This window comes from Chiroxiphia lanceolata, chromosome 2 (assembly GCF_009829145.1).
Source record: "Chiroxiphia lanceolata isolate bChiLan1 chromosome 2, bChiLan1.pri, whole genome shotgun sequence".
Classification (NCBI taxonomy): domain Eukaryota; kingdom Metazoa; phylum Chordata; class Aves; order Passeriformes; family Pipridae; genus Chiroxiphia; species Chiroxiphia lanceolata.
Genome location: NC_045638.1, coordinates 38,173,654 through 38,193,880, shown reverse-complemented (window position 1 = coordinate 38,193,880; position 20,227 = coordinate 38,173,654). Strand labels below are relative to the sequence as shown.

General features: G+C 36.6%; 1 long non-coding RNA gene across 1 annotated transcript in view; it reads left to right on the top strand.

Annotated features, from left to right (window-relative positions):
* The first annotated feature begins 963 nt into the window (after positions 1 to 963).
* LOC116783195 overlaps positions 964 to 20,227 on the top strand; it is a 96,489-nt gene continuing 77,225 nt past the window's right edge. Inside the window, exon 1 of the long non-coding RNA XR_004355558.1 lies at positions 964 to 1,074. This is a non-coding gene — a long non-coding RNA (uncharacterized LOC116783195). The remainder of the gene's footprint in view (positions 1,075 to 20,227) is intronic.

Sequence of the window (20,227 nt, the reverse complement as noted above, 5' to 3'; positions counted from 1 at the left end):
GTGTTTGAAAAAAATGAGGTCCCAAGGGAATTCATCAGGTCAGAACGGAGCAAAAGGAATATGTGATAGTTGATGTCTTTATAACTCCAAGCTGCTGAACTCTAATTTAATCTCTCTTATGTTATTTATCAAAGCAGATGATTTTAGTGAAAAATGCACCCAATTACCAATGTAGGTAGGTGAGTGGGATCACAGCCATAAAATCCCTCTGAAGCTAGGACCTCTAAATGAAGGTGCAGCAACATGATGCCGTCTTGTTTCCAGTTGAATATTGTGCATAAAATGTTAGACAAGCACAGTCAGCACTTTCAAGTCTGTGCTCTATTGTGTTAATGAAAATTTGGTTTGTTTTGGTCCAGTCTTCAACAGATCTCTATATCTTTCTAACTGAAAGTTTATTCTTTGTTCAATTCACCACAGATGTATGCCTGAATGGTAACACCATTTTAATTTCTTCTTCCTGTGACAGTCTGTAATACTTCAGTAAGGATGTAGCTGCTGGGATGAGGGACTGGGTCCCTTGCCCAGAGTAGAGTATGCCTTTCAACGTGAACAGATGCTCCTGAATTCGCAGTGGTGGCAGCCACATATCCCCCTTCCCCAGGAACGCCTTGGCTCTTGTAGAAGCAGTTGTATCTTTTCAGCTACCCCGCAAAACAGCTGTTTCTTTCTGGTTTTCCCTCAACAGCTTTCCTACAGGGCTTGGCATATTGCTGAGTAGGAAGGTGAGGCAGCAAAACAGGAAGGACCAAGGCATGGTTGCTGGAACCAAGCACACCAGGTTCCCTGTGGGTGCTGAGAGTAACAAAGCAAGTGGAGGCACTTGCAGCTGTCCCACTCCCTCCTCATCATTCTTGCAGTCACATCAGATGGTTAAATAATTATCTTCTGGTATTACTTTTTTTTCTCTCTCTACAAGACCAATCCCATGGGTAAAGTTCAGCACATACTTTCAGGCAGAAAGATCTCCTATGACAATAGCTACAACTATGCTACAGGGCCCAGAACATGCTGCTGTTGTTCATTTCATTGGCAGAATAAAATTGAAAGCAGTTTAGTCCTAGATCCACAAAGGTATGTAAATACCTGATACCTGCTTAATTTACTTGAAATTAGGTACATAAGTGCCTTTTGGAGACTGAACCTAGTACATGCTTTCTTCTAAGTATGTGTGATTTTCTGTAATTACATTACAGCGAAAATAGAATTTCAAAATCTTCAGACACCAGAATGAGACATTTTGTGGTTGGCTTTGAATGCTGATATGTTAACCTAATGTAAGGACTCTTATCCATATGATTAGGAATTCAGAGGTTTATTTGATATCTCTATACTCTGAATATACACAGTATAATCACAGACAGAGTAAACTAAATAAAACCCTTAACTGCCAATTTACTGGTAAGTCTTTATTACCATAAATAGATTAATGTTTATATTTTATTTGAAGTTTTGGCTCTTACTATTAAATTAGCTGTGGATGGTTTAAAGTTCTGATTAGCTCAATGAAAAATTATATTACTGTAGAAATGTTAGTCAGTCTTACCTTAGAAATCTGGAAAGGGAAACATTTATATGATTTTGATATGTGACCTTAATAACTAAACAGTTCACCAATGAACTGCTGAGATAAGCTAAACAGGATCAGACAAATGTTTTAAGAACAGCATATTTTTTATTCAATTAGGTCTTCACATCTTGGAGACAATCAGTTGCTCAATTTTTGATTGTTTTAATTATTTCACAAGAGACACTGATTCTTACTGTTAAATAACTAAAGGTTCAGGTTTTTACTGATTCTGCTGAATCACGTGGCTGCAGAGGAGACCAGTGTTATGATAATTAATGGCAATATGGTAAAGAAGTTGGTAATATAAGACATGTTTTAGAATAGGTACTGTGCAACACTAGTTTCTTTAAAATAATCTTCCTCCAGTTGCTATGATTGAAGATTTCATATACTTCTCAAAAAAGAAAAAGAGTGGGAGAGAAACCACATGGGTCTTTTCTCATGCTGCCTTCCTCTCACTCTAATGCCTCCTATCTGCACACTGATCAGAATGGAAGATGGATTGATCTTGAGATGATTCTCTTTGTTCTCTATTTCTCCAATTTTAGCAACACCTAAGGCTCAACCAAACTTGGTACATACCATTATTTAGGGATATCAGTTACAGGATTGAGACATTTCTGTGTAAATCTGAACCTGTCACTGCTGCTTGGAAGTTGTTACTTTGAAGAGATTCCTAATGTAGGCTTTAGAATTAACACAGAGAAAATCAGAATTAATCAAGGATTGTCCCTGTAATTTAAGATGCTGTGTATACAAAAAGACTGAGACTCAAAACTTGGGTAGATCAATATTCTGTCGACCCGTTTGGAGTAACCCTCTACCCCTTTTTTAATTGTAATTGCAGTAGGCTGAATGTGGTTCTCCAGTTATCCTTTTCCTGTCTTTTGTTCCAATTTGCATATGTAGACATGCACATGCCAGTCAAGAATGCATAAGGAGTTTCATCAGCATGAAACTTTTTCACTCCCAGGTAAACTGGGCTGTGAGGCACTGGAAATAATTTTTGCCTTTTAGATGTGTGGTAAAAAGCATGTTTAGTTTCAGGTGACTTTGGGAAAAAGACCAATAATTGCATTCCAGTGTGCATTTGGCCCAAAACCAGGCATATTAATTAGTAAACAGAGAGCAGCCATGCTTCTCAACATAGACTTTTCTGCTTTCAGCAGTTGAAGAAAGACACTGAAAGATCATGTCCTTTTTTTGACTCCATTGATTGGGCTATTTTGAATGCATCATGTCCTAATTATTTAATTTGATAGATTAGGTGAACAGATGAATGTACTGATATTCATGAAGTCAATTTGGAGAACGGCTAAGTATGATACTTAGTAATCAACTATGGTTTAACTTGCTCACTTATGCTGACAAGAAGGGTATGATGGGAAGTAAAAACTGAGCGGACAAGACCTATTTGAATGTGATTATGAGTTTTCCAGGTCTTTTCTGGAAAAAGAGAGTCCCTTTTCACATATGTAAATATGAAGCAGTGGCAAACTGTTGGAATAACACTGGACTGGCCTAATGAGGTACAGAATCCAAGGACAAAGGTTTGAATTGCTTGGGTGGACTTGGAGCTGATGATGCCATGTGCTTACAGGCTCTGTGGTTCTCAGAACCCTAACCTTAAGCAAAATAGAATATTAGTGCTGCACCTGAGGTCCCCATCACCATGGGTGGCCCAGATTAGAAAAATGTTGAGGCAGTCATGTTGGCGCCCTGCCATGATCCTTTTGGCATGCCTTTTCTAGTACCAGTGTCCCTGGAGCTGTAAGCTCTGTGGCTCTCTGAACCCTAACCCTGACCCTAATGTGACTGTGGTGCTGCAGTTGATTTCCTAATCTCCATGGGTGTCTCAGATTTGAAAGGTATGGACGTAGCAGTATTGATGCCCTGAAATAACACACTAAGCATGCATTTTCTACCCCAGTGTCCCTGGGACTGTGGGATTTCTGGCTGTTGGAACCATATCCCTAACTGTGAATAAGTCTGGACACTGTGCACAAGTTCCCTATCACCATGTGAGCTCCAGATTAGAAAGATGTGAGTGCAGCAATGTTGGTGCCCTTCCATGATCCCTTTTGCATACCTATTCCAGCTCTAGTGTCCCTGAGAGTAACAGGCTCTGTGACCCTCTGAATCCTAACCCTAACCGAATCCTGTGGCTGCAGCTGAGTTCTCTGTCTCTGTGGGTGTGGGTTAGGATGTGATGGTGTATGTGGATGCCCAACAGGCTTGTTCTAGTAGAAAACCTGATATATATTTTTAACATTAGTTTTCAAAGAACCAAATGGAGAAGCACATCAGTGTCCTTGACCCAATTTGTGTTTTCCTCCTCAAATAAACCCATAAAGTATATAAATGTAATTTCTGATCACATTCTACTAATACATTCAATAATGTGATTTTCCTCTCTTTCAAAAGAGTAATTATCTACAACAGTTAGCATTTTGAAACGTGACTCATTTAAACACATACAGATACTGTTCTGCATTGTTGGAGCTCAGTGAATATTTTGGAAGCACAAGGAATGCTTTTTGATATTCTTTCTTTCTGTAAATGCCAAATATACAGAATAATATCAGTGTCCATATTGGAAGACAGTCTTAAGCTCAATAAAATTTATTCTTCATAATATGACTTTCAATGTGTTAGGTAGAAAAAAATAAGGTGCAAAATATCCTCTTGTTCCGAGTTCACTGGATTACGATGAAGTGTAAAGCTCTATTTAATTATGAGTTACTCATGAGCTAAGCTATTTAAATTGAACTGATTTAGATCAGGAAACACTAGTGAGCTAGTGAACTGAAACAAAACAAAAAATAGTAAATTGTAGAAAACCACAAAACTCCACAAAAAAACAAACCATATAGATGTGGGCACCACGGTGGCTGAGCTGATCTTTTTTTTCTGGCCAGAAAAACTCTATAATAATGTCTACACAAAGTTAGGGCTGGTCTTGGGGTCTTCCCATAGGACAGATCACAATGTGCAAGCACAGCTGTAGACGTGCTGTGAATATATTAACTAAAAGTGTTAGATGCTGTAAATCTCTGTGTCCTGTAGGAAAGAAAATGCAAAGCACACCAAGGAAATACCAGGGGAATGAAAAGAGAAATGAAAATTCTGGAGAACTTGTAGTGGTTCATGAAATCAACTTTTTAGACTTCTAAACAAAGATAGAACCTGAACCATCTGTATTGTTTTATGAATATTTAGAACTTATCACTTAGTAGTCACCACTTTTGCTTACAATATGATGAAAATTCATCTGCAATATTTGATAGTATTTTTCATATTGAAGATCTGGTCCATCTATTTTTGCTGATAAAAATCAGAATTTCAAAAATTAATTAAAAAATCAATATTACATTCTAAAGCTGTCTGTCTTCTGAATTTTGTCTTAAATTTTCAAAGACTTTGTCATACATCTGATTTTACAGCTATAAGCTTATACTCACTTCCCTTCTTCTTCCCCTTTTTGGGTCATCATTTCTTTTAATATCTTTTTGGCAGAGGTTTAAAATTTCAATATTGTCACATTCAAGTATATTACACTTCATTGCTAAATAAAAATAAATTATATAGTAATTGTCTTTTTTTTACTCTGAATAATATTCCACAAAATGTATGTATACTTACATAACATTCTGTATCAATATTTTTTATTATTTTTAAAGTAATTGATCAATTACTAGCCATATAACACTGAAAGGATCAAACAGTTGAGGCTAGACGAGGAAACTGCAAATAGAGCTTTGTGAAAAACACAACAAAAAATTATATCAAGTAAAACTAATTAATATGTACTTACTAAAACGCAGAGAAAGTACTGGAGATACAATAAAATGATTTCTACAATTTCTTATACCTGTAATAATTTTTACAATTTCTTATGCAATCCAGGTCATCCGAATGTATTTTGGGAAAAAAAAATACATATTATCCTGTTATACTAATAGTATGCAGACATACAAGTTTGTCTAACTAGTACATAGAATCGCAGAATAGTTTGGGTTGGAAAAGACCTTTAAAGTTCCTCTAGTCCAACTCCCCTGTAATGAGCAGGGACATCTTCAGCTAGATCAAGTTGCTCAGAGCCCTGTCTAACCTGACCTTAAGTGTTTCCAAGGACTGGGAATCCACCACCTCCCTGGGCAACCTGTTCCAGTGTTTCACCTCCCTCATAGTAAAAAAACTTCCTCTTTATATCTAAATTGACCCTCTTCTAGTTTAAAGCCATTACCCCTTGTCCTATTGCAACAGGTCCTGCTAAAAAGTGTGTCTCTGTCTTTCTTGAAGGCTTCTTTCAAGTACTAGAAGGAATTTCTATAATGAATCTTCAATCACAATTATGAATAAAGGGTAATAATGATACTTTCTTATAGAACACTTTTAAGTACTGGAAGGCTGCTATAAGGTCTCCCTGAAGCCTTCTCCAGTCTGAACAACTCAACTCTAAGTGTGCCTTCATAGGAGAGATGCTTCATTCTCCTGGTCATTATTGCAGCCTTCCACTGGACTCACACAATAAGGGAGGTGGACATATTTCTTTGTTGATATAATTGTAGGGAGAAGGATTTTAGAATATTGTGTGTAGGGAGAGTGGATTTATACTGCAGATGGAGGATGCCATGTAGAATATAAGCAGTTACAGTGGTAGGCTTGTTTCAATTAATTTCTTGCATAGCTGTTTCTGGGTTGATAGACAGATTTGATTTTAAGGCTCAGCTCAAGCTCAAAAGCTGTACTTTATGCTTTTTCTAGACGCTAAGTCCTTCTCGATTTAGAGAAAGAATGTGGAGGACTCTCTGCAGGCAGAATCTCAGTAAGGGTCTCAGACAGACACCATGTAGGAAGGAAATAAAGGAAATATAGTGTGGCTGTAGAGGACTAAGATTCATTAAAGAAAATAATTAAAGAAAATATTTTAATTTTTGTTAATTTAATAACAAGAAAAAGGAGAAGAGATATTTTTGGGTTTTTCACTTCTGAGATAAAAACTGAAATATAGTTCAAAACCCGAGATACAAGAACCTGGGATCTTTACATCAGTGTTCCATGATGTCAGAAGTGCTTTTAGTTTATGCTCTTATTAAATCACACTACCCTACCTTTTCAGGGTAGGATTGACTCAGATGAGTGTGGTGGAGCATAAAATGCAGTGTAACCAGGATCTACAACTTATAGAGACAAGAGGAAGCATTTGGGGTCACTAAGCTGACAACAGTTGCTCATTGCATCATTTTTTTGTTTCAGCTTTTGGCAATGGAATTTTTTTCAAAAACACATCTCATTTACTGACCAGAATGACCTGACAGGTGGTACATTCAGGTGGTCTCTTTTGGAAGACACAGGAAAGTACATTTATACATTTGTTTTCTTTATCTTATGATAATTTTTGGGAGGATATCTCAGAGGAATGTTTGGTCTAGCTTATGAGACACTGTAGTTTTTTGATCTCTCTTGAATCAGATTAGAGTAAAAGCAAACAAATGTGGGCAATTTCTCTTTAAGCCTATTCCAAGAATTTACCATTCCAATGGTTCACTTCCAGCATTATATAAACACTTTGATGGCTCGATTTCTTTTTAATTAAAGTTTAATTATCTTCCATTCAGTTGTTACAGATGAAAGTGCATATGCAGAGTTTTTAGGATGTTCATATAAAAAGGTTTGAGGAGTGTGCCCACATAGACATTAAGGAGAAACACTCAAAGAGCTGGAAAGCAATCTGTAGAAGCAGAAAAATAGGCAGTAGTGGCCAGTTTGAGGTTATAAGGAAAATCCTAAAGCTTGAGTAGAAAAGAAAGACAAAAATGAACAGCAAATAGTCAATGTTTTGAGAGGAGTGCAAGCAGTGTAATTCCAATGCTATGTTACTGTGGACAGAGGTAAGATGCCCTCCAGGGAAAGAGAATATTTTTGAACTAGCAGAAGAAAATATTATCTTGGGTGCTATCTTAAAGTGAAGGATTTGAAAGCAGTACAAGAAAGCAGAGAAAGAAACTAAGAATATGACAATGATGAAGACATCCATACTTTTAGCTCCTTTATTTTTTGTTTTGCTTATTTTTTTTTCAGTCTTGTTGAGGAATAGCTAACTAATTTGAATAAGGTCTGCATATCCAGGAGAAGAGACAGTAAAACTTTCTTTAAATAAGGAAAATTTGTTATACTAAAGGAGATTACTGAGACCTTACTGCCTGGGAAACATAACTTCATGTCTTTGTAAATTATGATAATAAATATTAAAAGAAAGGAAACAAAATGTGCATGTTAAGCTAAACAGAAAGTAGGAAATTACGCATAAAAAGTATTGGTTTAATGGTGGTTTTTTTTCTGTAGTGTAAATACAATCAAGTTCAATAATAGTTTATGAATAGTGTGTTGACCAGAGGAATGTGGCATGAGTATTGTGGAGTAGTTATGATCAGTTTCCAAATTTTAAAATAAAGCGAAAGTTAAGTGAAATAAGTGACTTCTAGCAATTATGCCTGCTAGAAACTGCATTGTGATCAGTCAAGGGGAAAAAAATGTCAGCTTCAACTGTTAATTGCAGAAAAGTTGAAAACTAGGTGTGTAGATCCAAAGTTTGCAAATAAAGTACTTCCAGCAATGATAGGAGAATTATAAAAAATAGGAATGGAAAAGTCTTAAGTGTCATATTCTTCAAAGTGGAACAGAAGTAGAGTAAAGTTAGGAAGTTATTTGGCCCAAATCAGCATCATAGACCTTCCTGGATAATATAGGCATCCTGGGAACACAACTGTCTACAAGGACTGATCAGTCCTGCTTCCTAATCTAACAATTGGTTTGAGTACAGCATGGCACAACAAAGCTATGCCCCCCCCCATTCCAAAGCAAGCCTTTTGATGCAAATTTTCTGTTCTCTGATGCATACAGTAACACACAGAAAAATGGGTCATGAGGGAGGGTGGGTTGGCTTGCAAAGCCCTGTGGTGTCTGGGACAGGAAACAGCCACTACCTACAAACATGTCCTCTGCAAAAAGAACCGGGAAGGAAAATAACTGTATTAGATAGCACACACTGTTAGCATAGGAAAAAATTCATTTACTGACTGTGGAAAACTCACTCTGGGGACATTGCTACCATTGGAGGACTTTGAGTTCTTTGAAGCACTGAGGAAGAAAGAACTACAACTAGCTTTTGCAGGATATTTTCTTACTATGGAAAGAGAGAGGGCTTAGTTATGTCCTCTAAATCTATACCATTTTTCCCTAAAATTTCCTGAGTAAATCCTGTATTGAAATAGCTTGTAATTTCATTTAATTTGCTTCTGTTCCTACTCCTAAAGTCCCATTCTCGGTTTCTGCCTTTTCCATAATACTTTCTTTATAATCTGCTTTGGGAAGATACTGTTTTGTAACAAGGAGAAATTGTATACTGGGAGTCAGATTTGGACCTCAATGAAGAAGAATAAACATTGCTTACAGAAAAAGGAAATAGAAGGTCACTTCCATCAGGCATCACAGCACAGATCATTCAATACCTAAACACCCTGTAATATGGTTTTGAGAAAAAGTAGGATTTTGGGCACAAGAAAGGTCTAGAGAATGAAACTATACTAAAGAGAAAGCTCAGAGATTTGACAACTCAATTTCAGCCATTCTATTTGCAGCTAATCTTTGGTAGAAGCTTAGATTAAGTCAAATGACGCCTTTCCTTTCAAAAGAATATTTACTTTAGAGTTTCTCTCTAAATCGTAGTTAGAAACTGTTGTTATCCTGTTGATGCTATCATTTACCTGGTGTGCATGCAGAAATATTGCCCTGCTTGATTTCAGAAAATTTGGTCAGTGAAATAAAGCTATGACAGTTGTCTAAACAAAGCAACTGTCAGCTCATATCATAAACTCTTTCTAAATAAAGAGCTGCACTGCTCCAAATTTGTTTTTCTTTAATGAACTCAAGCCTTCCCACTGTCATTATTCATTCTTTCTAAAAACACTGGAAAATGCAATACATTACTCAGCTGTGACCTAACATGTCCTAAGGTGCATATTTTATTGATGTAAATAAATGAGATTCTAGTCTACCCAAATGCTGGTGTTTTGATTTAATAGAAACATTGTTTACCTTAAAAGTTGTCATTAGTGCAATGATTATTTTCCCCGAAGGCTTGGACAATAAAATCAGGACCACTGCTAGCAGCCTGCTTAGTATCTGCAGATTCATTGAGCAATTAAACTGCTGGATTATGGAGTATGAGGAGGAAATAGTTAAAATGTTTGCTGCTTTCCGTGGTTTACTCCAATATATATTTTTCCTTACATTGAAAGATGGATGTTTGAAAGTGCATTGGTTTCGTGCTTCCATAAATGAAAAACTGTTTTGATAAAATTACACTGCTAAACTCCATTATTACTAGGTATGAAATTTATATTAACCAGACACTGGGAATTTGCTATTATTCCAAACTAAACTAAAATAAAAATGCATAGATTGCAGTGCTCAGAGCTAGAAGAACTGTTGTGGATGCTTTCCTGTGCTTTTCATGTAAGCTGTCCCTCTGCTTTTCTTCCTGGATGTCAATCTTGGAAACCAATACACATCTAAATTCTATTTCCCCTCTTTCTACCTTTAGGTGGTATTCAGTTTTATCAACAGGAATTCATTTTAAAAAGGTCAGTGACTTAATGAAATAGTTTTCAATGTTTATACCCATACATTCCTTTGAAAAATAGGTTTATCTAAAGTAGTATTCAACAGTACAAATTAACTGGAAATATTAAATGCCATAACATTGTATGAGAAAAATAAATTAAAAATGTGCTGTTACTGCTCTGGGGGAAAAAAAAAAAAAAAGAAAAAAAAAAGCAAAAAAAGGGTGAATGTGCTGAATCAACTAAAAGGAAAAACCAAAACTGTCTATGAGTCTTATCCAAAGAGCCTAGGTGACTTCTAGTGATTGATCCTCCCTGAGGTTTGTTGGAAGCTTAAGAGGTGGGACAGATTTTGACAGAAGTCCCCTTTCTCTTTAAAAGACATATGCCACATACTTTTTAAGGCTCATAATTCTATAATATTTGAGTTAAATTTAAAAAAAAAGTCCATGACACCATCAGTTTTCTCCACGTCCATCTTGGAAAGAATTGCAGACAACACTGGGCTTCTAGCAAAGACATAAAGTAGGACATAAAAGGGAGTTGATTTCGGAAATTATTACCCATTCAAAAGTGGAAAGCTTACAGTCTATGGTTGTTTTGCTGGTTTTTGGGGTTTAGATAGGAAATAAACACATAGGCCATTCAAGCTGTCTCTCACTGAGAAAACAAATGAAATAAACAGAGTAAAAACTCTTTTTGCCCATTGTCTCTTGTCTTGTTACTGCACATCACCGAAAAGAATCTGGCTCCATCCTCTCTGTCACTGTCTTTCAGTTATTTATGTACATTAATAAGGTCCCTCTGAGCCTTTTCTTCTCTGGGTTAAACAGTCCCAACTCTCTCCACCACCAGGCAAGACTGATTGACAGGTAATTCCTTGGGTCCTTCCTCTTACTCTTCTTGAAAAGAGGAGTTTGCTTTTTTTCCAGTCTTTGGGCACTTCTTCCTATTGTCGTGATCAATCAAAGGTTGTTGAGAATGGACTGGAAATGACATTTGTCAGCTCCTTCAGCAGTTGTGGGAGCATACATCAAGCATACATCTGTACTTAATGTATGTCCAGTTTGCTTAAGTACTACCTGACCAAGGGTATATCTTCCTTGTTCCAGAGTATCCTTCTGGTCTCTGGGATTCATGATTCCTGAAGGCTGGACTTGCTAGTACAGGCTGAAAGAAGGCATTCAATATTTCAGCCACATATTCCCACCCTTCTGTCCCATAATGGCCTGGCTAACTCAGGAGATATTCACACTCTTTGAATGAACTCAGGGAGAACCATTTACTCCACCAGCTGAGCCATGCAAATGACACAGCTGTTTATGTAAAGCAAAGGCTAACCTCTGGTCCCCTTTGTGTTGAGATAAATCAGCTTCTTTGCAACAGCTGTGGTCTGTCACACATGAAGTTATTCTCTGAGCTTCATAGGCACATCAACTTTGACTATCTCTGCTGAGCCATGTTCCATTTTTGGAGTCTATTGCTCAGTCACAAAAGAAGGAAGCACTTTCTATTCATTTGTAATATAGAAAGAAATCTTTGCTAGATGACAGGCTTAAAAATTGTCAGATTACATACATTAAAAAAAAAAAAAGAAAAAAGTTGAAATTGTCAGTAAAGGCTGTGGTACTTTGAAACTTTATACTTCTAGAGTAAAAGCTGCTCCTTGAAAATTCCTTATTTCACTAATGTGATTAAAGTACTAAGAATTAGTTACCACAGTAACAGAACAAGATAACAGACATTTCTGCTGACTTTACCTAAAATGTGAAATCATTGCTATTGCACAGCAGTTGCTGAGATATAAAACACACCTAATTTACAGGTGACATAAAATGCTTTCAACGAATTTATTACTCTGAAATTTATGGTACAACTCAGATATGGATTTCAAATGAGAGAAATGGATAGAAAACATATACAGATTAGAGGTAAGATACTTATTTAATTAAACCACCATCACAAACACACACACACACACATAAAAGGGGAAAAAAGGCAATACAACCCTCAAAAACCTCCAGTGCCAAACCAACCAACAAAACAAAAACTACCCAGAAAAAATAAACTTAATTTGTACTAAAATTGAGAAAGGAGTTCCTATGAATGTAAAGTCTGATCACAGCAGCAGGTAGGGAGATAACTAATCATGAAACTTGTGCCATTCTGTGGCATTCAATTGCATAAATTTAGTAAATCTTCTTAGATGGTTTTAATTATTTTGACCCTAGGTCAAGAAAGAGGAACTAGATAATTGGTCCTGTGCTCCTTTGCAGCTTGATTAGTCTACTGACTAAAGCTGCCACACAGCTGTGCATCACCATACAGGCTGGGACTGCTACAATGGTAGAAGCTAAACCTGACAAAATAAACTCATCTCTTCCACTTCTATTATTGTTCAACCTAGAGTATTAGGCATAATCTGACCTCTGGAGATAATTAAGAAAGGAGATTTAAGTGTATCATACAGTTTCAGTCATTTTCCACACATTTTTTTTTTACACCTGACCAGAATAATTACCATATTTCCCCATGGTATGGAAGCAGAGTCAAGTCTAAACTGATTTGGGTGTAGAAAAATGATCTTCCTGCAGAAGACTGAACATTGCTAGCTTTGACCTACTATCCGTTGCCAGCAATATGATTATGTTTGTCACCCCATTTTACATGGTTAAATTTTTGTTTTCCTTTGGTCATACAGCTAAGATTGTGGAACAAACATATTGTCACAAGTCTCACTTTTGACTTTGACACCACCAGCTCAAATAGTGTTTCTTTTTAATCATGCTGTCTAAAACAATTGGGCTTTGGATGTCTAAATGGTAATTGAAACACATCAAGGTTGGATGCCAAGGCCGCTAAAGGACTCAAAGTTATGGTTGATTAATCAAACTGTTCCCAAACAGGCTTAAAATTCCACTAGATTTTTCTTCTTTTAATGTTGTAAACAATGTAAGTTGATATAATATATTTGATTCTTCCTTATAAATTATAAAACCTATTTTGTATTTCTAAATAAATTCTACTTTATAATACATTTCTTACTCTAGGGCAAAATTTAAGACTTTTCCAGATCATGGGAGACAAAAGCTGATCATTAAAGATCAGGAAAAGGCTTATTAAATAGGAAAACCAATCCCTATTTTCTTAGATATAGCTAGCTCTTTCCAGTGTGAAAAGGAAACAAATCATTACTCTGCAGAAATATTTTTTCCTGCTTACCTAGTTCTCTTTCAATTCATAATCTGTAAAATATATGTTCTGATCTTAGAAAGATGTCTCATGAACTTTATGCACCTGCATGACTAACATCATTTGGACTCCTGTGTTTAGAGTAAAATAAGTGCTAAAATATTTTGGGCTTCAGTTTAGTAAAAGATGTGAGAAAGTAGCATTCTCCTGGCTGCAGTGAAATGGGAGAGTTTTGAAAAATAAATAAGTTGATGAAAAAATGCATAGCTAGCTGCAGATTGATTGTATGACTTAAGTTTTCAAAAATTAAAATTTAAAAAATATATAAATTCAGTTAACCCATGCTTTAGAGGGATTATAACACACTTACTTCTAACTTCCTTAGACTAGCGAAGACATATGTCTCACAGACAATCATAATACATACATTCAAATTATAAAAAGGACATTCAGAAATACATTTCTAGTGTAACTTTTCCTCTTGTTGCTTTTCATGTAAGAATCATGTTTGGTTCTTACCTTGTGAGCATTTATGCATTGGTAAAGTAGGGTTGTATAGTAATTATCACCTTAGTAACTCCAAGAAATTTTGCAACTTCCAGCTGTTAGTCCAGGACAGCAAAAATTTCCCCAAGGTTTTGCATCATATGTCACAGTCTGATGCAGATGTCTCAGATATTTGAATATCTCAGATGGAACTAACTGCCTCTGTTTAGGCTCTTGAAATCCCTTCTGACAAATCACAACAGATGAAATCTTAGCTGCAATGCGTGAGTTCAGGATTCACTGTATAACTAAATATCCCTAAACAATTAGAGTATGCAACCTCAAATGGGAAGAAAGGTGTTAAATTCTTCACAGAGGAAAAAGACTTTTAAAAATAAGAAATAGGACAACAGATGAGAATTTGGACCAGGTGATAGGAAAGAATAAAAGATTCTGGGGCAGGAGCCAAAAATCATCTACTGGTTATTAATATTGTTAGATATGGAATTCAACACAAGTGTACCTATTTCTTCTCCAAATGTTATAATTAGGAATGAATTAGCAAGATCTTTGGCAGGGAAGACAAAAAACTTGGCAGAGAAAAAGATTAAAATGGCAACTAAAGATCTCTCAATTTCTTTCTTCTATTTTCCAAAAATACTATTTTAATTTTGAGGATTTTTTTGGGGAGGTGTTTTATTACTGGTTGTTTTTTTTTTAATTTTCTAACAGGATTTGTCTGATATTGCTAAGTTCCAATTTTTTTCTATATGTCTATTGAGATAGTAGTTCATATTTTATATCATAAATCTGGGCTGTAAGAGTTATTTCACAAAAGATGGTAGTATTTTCTGAGCTTCAGCCATGTGTTTTGTACACATTTCCTGCCCAGAGGAGTCTAGAGACTGGCTGGGCTCAGACAAAACAATTTGAAGATCAAAGTAAAAGACCTGATTGCAGCAGAAGCCTGGGGGTCTGGAAGAATTTGTCAGCATCAGTAATGCAAATGTTCAAGGGCTGATTTGAAGACAAGGAAGAAAAGGTTTATAAAGATGTAGACGTAGTTTACTCACCAAGAAAAAAAAAGCAAAGGATAGAAAAAACATTTTAAAGTGTGCCAGCCCTACTGATTATTTTACATTTGCGACAAACACATTGAGTCCCAACAGTCTTCCATCAGCTGAGCTGTTTAACTGCATGATTGTTGAATGTTTCACCATTACATTTTCCATCATGTGGAAAAGCACTTCTTTATTCTTCAATTCTTCTTTGAAATCTCTTAAAAATGTTTATAGAAACCTCGACCACCTGTAGATAGAGGTGTGATAATGATTAATGTAGTGCTCAAACCATGGCCTCTGTACTGCCTATAACATTCTTGCTACAATTGTGTGGTCTGCACATCTGGTTTCAGTAGCTATAGGTTGGCTCTACCTCTTTAAGGTAACAATTTGTCATCTTTCTTTAAAAAGAAAAAAAGTAAGTTCATTAATTCATGACATGGCTTATCAGGTTTTCTATACAACAAAACCCCAGTGATAATAATCAAAACAGACTAAAGGCAAAATATTTTGGGGGTGGACTTTTGCCCAGAAGAGGAAGTAATAGGTAGTATTAAAATAAAACCTAAAATATCAGCAAACCAAAAGAGTAAAGTTGACTATTTTACTGGTTTGGGAAAGGAAGGCAAGGGAAGGGAAGGCAAGGGAAGGCAAGGTAAGGGAAGGGGAAAAGAAAAGAAAAAAGAAAAAAGGAAAGGGAAAGGGAGAGGGAAAGGGAAAGGGAAAGGGAAAGGGAAAGGGAAAGGGAAAGGGAAAGGGAAAGGGAAAGGGAAAGGGAAAGGGAAAGGGAAAGGGAAAGGGAAAGGGAAAAGAGAAGAGGTTCGGAGAGATTTGGAGAGGAGAGGTTCGGAGAGGAAAGGAAAAGGAAAGGAAAGGAAAGGAAAGGAAAGGAAAGGAAAGGAAAGGAAAGGAAAGGAAAGGAAAGGAAAGGAAAGGAAAGGAAAGGAAAGGAAAGGAAAGGAAAGGAAAGGAAAGGAAAGGAAAGGAAAGGAAAGGAAAGGAAAGGAAAGGAAAGGAAAGGAAAGGAAAGGAAAGGAAAGGAAAGGAAAGGAAAGGAAAGGAAAGGAAAGGAAAGGAAAGGAAAGGAAAGGAAAGGAAAGGAAAGGAAAGGAAAGGAAAGGAAAGGAAAGGAAAAAAATTCTATGCAGAAGATGTTTGAGTGATATATAGGAAACAAAAAGTAAAGAAATAGATTTTTTACTAGAATAGTAGCTGCAACAAATGCAATAAGTGTTGTCTGTTTATGTATCTTTTCTTGCTGTTGTCTGTAACATCATACAGATTAGATTAGTCTAAGCTATGGTAAATAAAATCAAAATTGAATCTGAAAAAAATGGCTACATGGGAGTAGATATCCATAACTCTACTTTTAAGCATCACTTTTGTTCCAGACACGTCAAAGCAATTTAAAAAGTTGAAAAACATCAAGAATTCAATTTTATATATGGTAATTTGACTCTCAGTGCAGGGAAGTAATTTACCCGAGACCAGTTTATAGTCCAATACACAAATGGCAAGTTAAACTCAGTTGTCTAAACCTTTCTCTGTGGGCATGTGATCACATATATTGGATTATTAGCTAGACTGCAAAGTCATCCTGTGCCAATTAGTATCTTCTAAGGGATGATCTGTCATCTGATTCCTGTTTGGGAAAAGATCATGCCAGGTGGCTTTGTATAATTGACTAATGTAAATCTCTATTGAAGTAGCTGCACAAGATGCCTACATTTTGACACCATTGTTTGGTGACTGCATTCTCTGAAAACACTTACAGAAGAACAGTTCAAACAAAGAAACAAGCTGACACTTCCACATGAAACTCTACCAATAGAATCCTAGTAGATTTTTTAAAATGATTTTACAAAAACTGTCATACACACTAAAAATGTCCTCATAAAAATAGAGTATACAGAAATTAAGTTTTACTGTATGAGAGGTCATAATGCAGTAGTTTTTAAGGGTTTGTAGCCATTGCAAATATGTGCTGAGGTATAGCTATACTGACCTGAGGTTTCACAGGCACCAGCTGAAGGACCTGTATGCCAAAATAGTCAACTTATTTTAACAGAGGCTTTTAGATTACTGTGTACATATTCATCTTTTGTGTTGGAAAGCCAGTGATGCCAAGAAATAACTGAACAAATTAATTTGTCCTTTCAGTTTATAAATTTGTCTAGAGATGGCTCCAAGATCTTCACATGTTATGCAAAATAATAATTCTGAATCAAACTAATAGTAAAATTTTCATTTAAAGGTAGTAGATTTATAAAAAGATTTGGCCTCTTCTCGCAGGCAAAGACAAGAGGCTCAAGCTGCAGTAGGGAAGGTTCAGGTTGGGAATAAGGAAGAATTTCTTCATTCAAAGAGTGGTCAAGCACTGGAACAGATGGTGCAGAGAAATGGTTGAGTCACCACCCCTGGAAGTGTTCAGGAAACAACTAGATGTAACACTGCTATGGTTCAGTTTAAGATATTGTTCTGTCAAAGGACTTGATGATCTTGGAGCCTTTTACAACCTTAATAATTCTATGATTCTATTCTATGATTATTGGCAATGTGTCTAGCAAGTCATTTGGATTAAATTTTTCTCTCAGTTGTATTACTGCAATTGTGATTCTACTGTTATCAGCCCAATTGACTTATACCAGACATCATGTGAAAATGGGAGATTTCCTCGACCTATAATGTGGGGAGACTTTCTCAACCCTTAGAGTATGATTTGTCTGTCAGTGCCCCAGGAAAACCAAGACTCTTATGCCTGACCAGTCTGTCAGTGTCCTGTTATTGGGACTGATTGGTCCTGCTGGAGGGTGGTTCGACTGACTTACCCAGGGACACACATCAACAGCATAAGGGAGACCCCTCAGCAGGTCTCCCCATTTTATTTGAGCGTGTTTCCCCCTGCCAGCAACTGGTGATGCCTTTGAAGGAGTCACACTGACAGCTTATGGAATAACACTCTTTATTAATATAAAATTGTGAGAGGTTAAGGTTCGAGGATTGCTGGTGATAGTATCTGACTGCAAAAACGTATTCAAAGCGATACACAGACAAACTCTAATCCCAATAAAAGTATTCAGCATTCGTAGAGTGTAGTTCTTACCCAATATGCATCCCTAAGTGGGGGGCTGGGGAGGGAAGGACAAGTTCAGCCTGTTGACTGATCCCAGCAGTTACAATGGAGTCTTCCCTAAATTTTCTCCCATTCTTGACTTAATTTTATACCATTTCTTTATATTTAGGTGCAGCTTGAGTGACTTTAGTCATAAACGCTTTTGTTCTGATTAGTGCAAAATTCTCTCCCTTCGTTTTTAAAGATACAGTCAAAAAAATATAAAGCTCATGCCCAGTGAGGCGTGGTCATACCTTGGAGGTGGGTAATTTTGAGATGGAGGTGTGAGTTAATATTACAATTAGGCTTTAACTAACCGAGTTCACCCAAGGAGAGAGATTTTGCCACAGTTGTTGGCTCAGCAGCAGGACATCTTCTCCCATCTTCCTTGGTGATGGATGCTATGAGGTTTTATCAGCAACAAAGTACCATTGAGATCCCCTCCCTGCAAGGATTTCTAGAGAGCCTGGCTGTGGGGTCTCCACTCTGCTCCACCCTCCATTCCATTCTCCTTAACAGGTGCTTGCAGCTGTGGACAATGGGGAATCACTGTGGAGCTGCCAACTGCATTCCATCCAGGGAGTAGCAGCTGCATTTTACCCTATAATTTCTGTACTGTTATAAATTCTGATAGGATGTAAATATAACTTCTCGGTTTCCTCTACTTTTTACCCCCAGCCATCTTCCTTCCAGAATTAACTGTTAGACTCAGGCTCACACCTTGTTTAAAGTCTGTTTACATCCTTTTATGTATTACTATGAAATTGCCATTAGAAATCCCACGCAGAGTAATTTATAAACTGAAATGTCAGAAAAGAGAAGCACAACAGTTAAAGAAATTTAAAAAAGGCAGTGTGACTGTTTGAATGGAAAAGAGACATAGTCTTAATTTAATTACACTTACCTCTAAAAGATCAGAATGTACCTGACCAATGTAGAACCCATTACACTCATGTGTCAGCAAGGAGGTCAAAGAGAGTCTGCAACTCATGAAGCACAGATGAATGTAATAGTGGTTAATTATGCACCTTTTCTGAGTCTCTCAGAAGAATTTTGTGGTATTTTGTTTTGTCTAATGCACAAGGCATAAAGTGCAGACGCGTTTACATTTCTTTTCAAGTACTGCTTTATGCAGCAAAAAAAGATTTTTTTTTTGCCTTTGCACATACTGCTTGCTTACATTTCTGATAACCAAGCACCCATGTTCTCAACCCTTGTTCTTGTCTCAGTTGTCACATGGCACACTTGTTCAGTGGCCCAGAAAATCCACTGCCAAGTGTTATACAAGAGAAATGTTAATGGGAAGAACCACAGATTTTAAAGTAACTGAATGTCTGTTTGGAAAATGCGGTTTAATCAGGAGAATGGGAATTTTTGAATTCTGCAGTTGGCTTCTCTGGGCCACGAGGCCATGAAAAAGCTGCACAAGAGTAGTGCTGACGGTCTCTGCTATTTTTACCTGGAGTGAACAGAACACACAATCTTTCTTTTTAAGAAAATGCCATTTTTGTGAAGTGCTCCAGTTACTATTGCACATCTCCAAGGTGACTTTTAATGCAGTCCCTCATAGACCTAGGTTATGCACTGAAAAGAGGAGCTGCTTAATGATTGGGGCAGTATTTTCTTACCTGATGGGGGGGCTACATGCAATCGTTTTTAACTATACAGTGAGAAATCTCCTGTAACAGAACTCATACTATGTGTGAATCTGGTTAGCAGAAACACTTTTCTCTCTTATTTTTGCACTCAGGATGAAAAGTGAAATATGAGCTAATAAAACTTACTGGTAGCTCAACTGGAAAATCTGAGGACTGATTTAGGTCAGGTATCAGGATTCATCACCTCAGAGCTTGCAGTTCAGCAGAGTCTGAAGTTTTGGTTCAGATACAGATTTAGCCAATTTTATGTGTTGCTTTGAGATATGTATAATAGCTAAAGACAGTAAGTAATGGATGTGGGGTTGTTTTTTTATTGTCTACTCTTGGATTGTGTATAGCACTTTAGAAACAGAAGAAACACCTGAACTATATACATTTCACTTAGACATAATACTGAAAAAAGTAACCATAAGATAATGTCAAGCTGTATGGGTTGGCTCTCTAATAATTTTTTAGTTTATTTTTCCTTCTATTTCCAGAGCACTAAGGGTTTTGTACTTAAGTTGTCATGTTATGAAGCA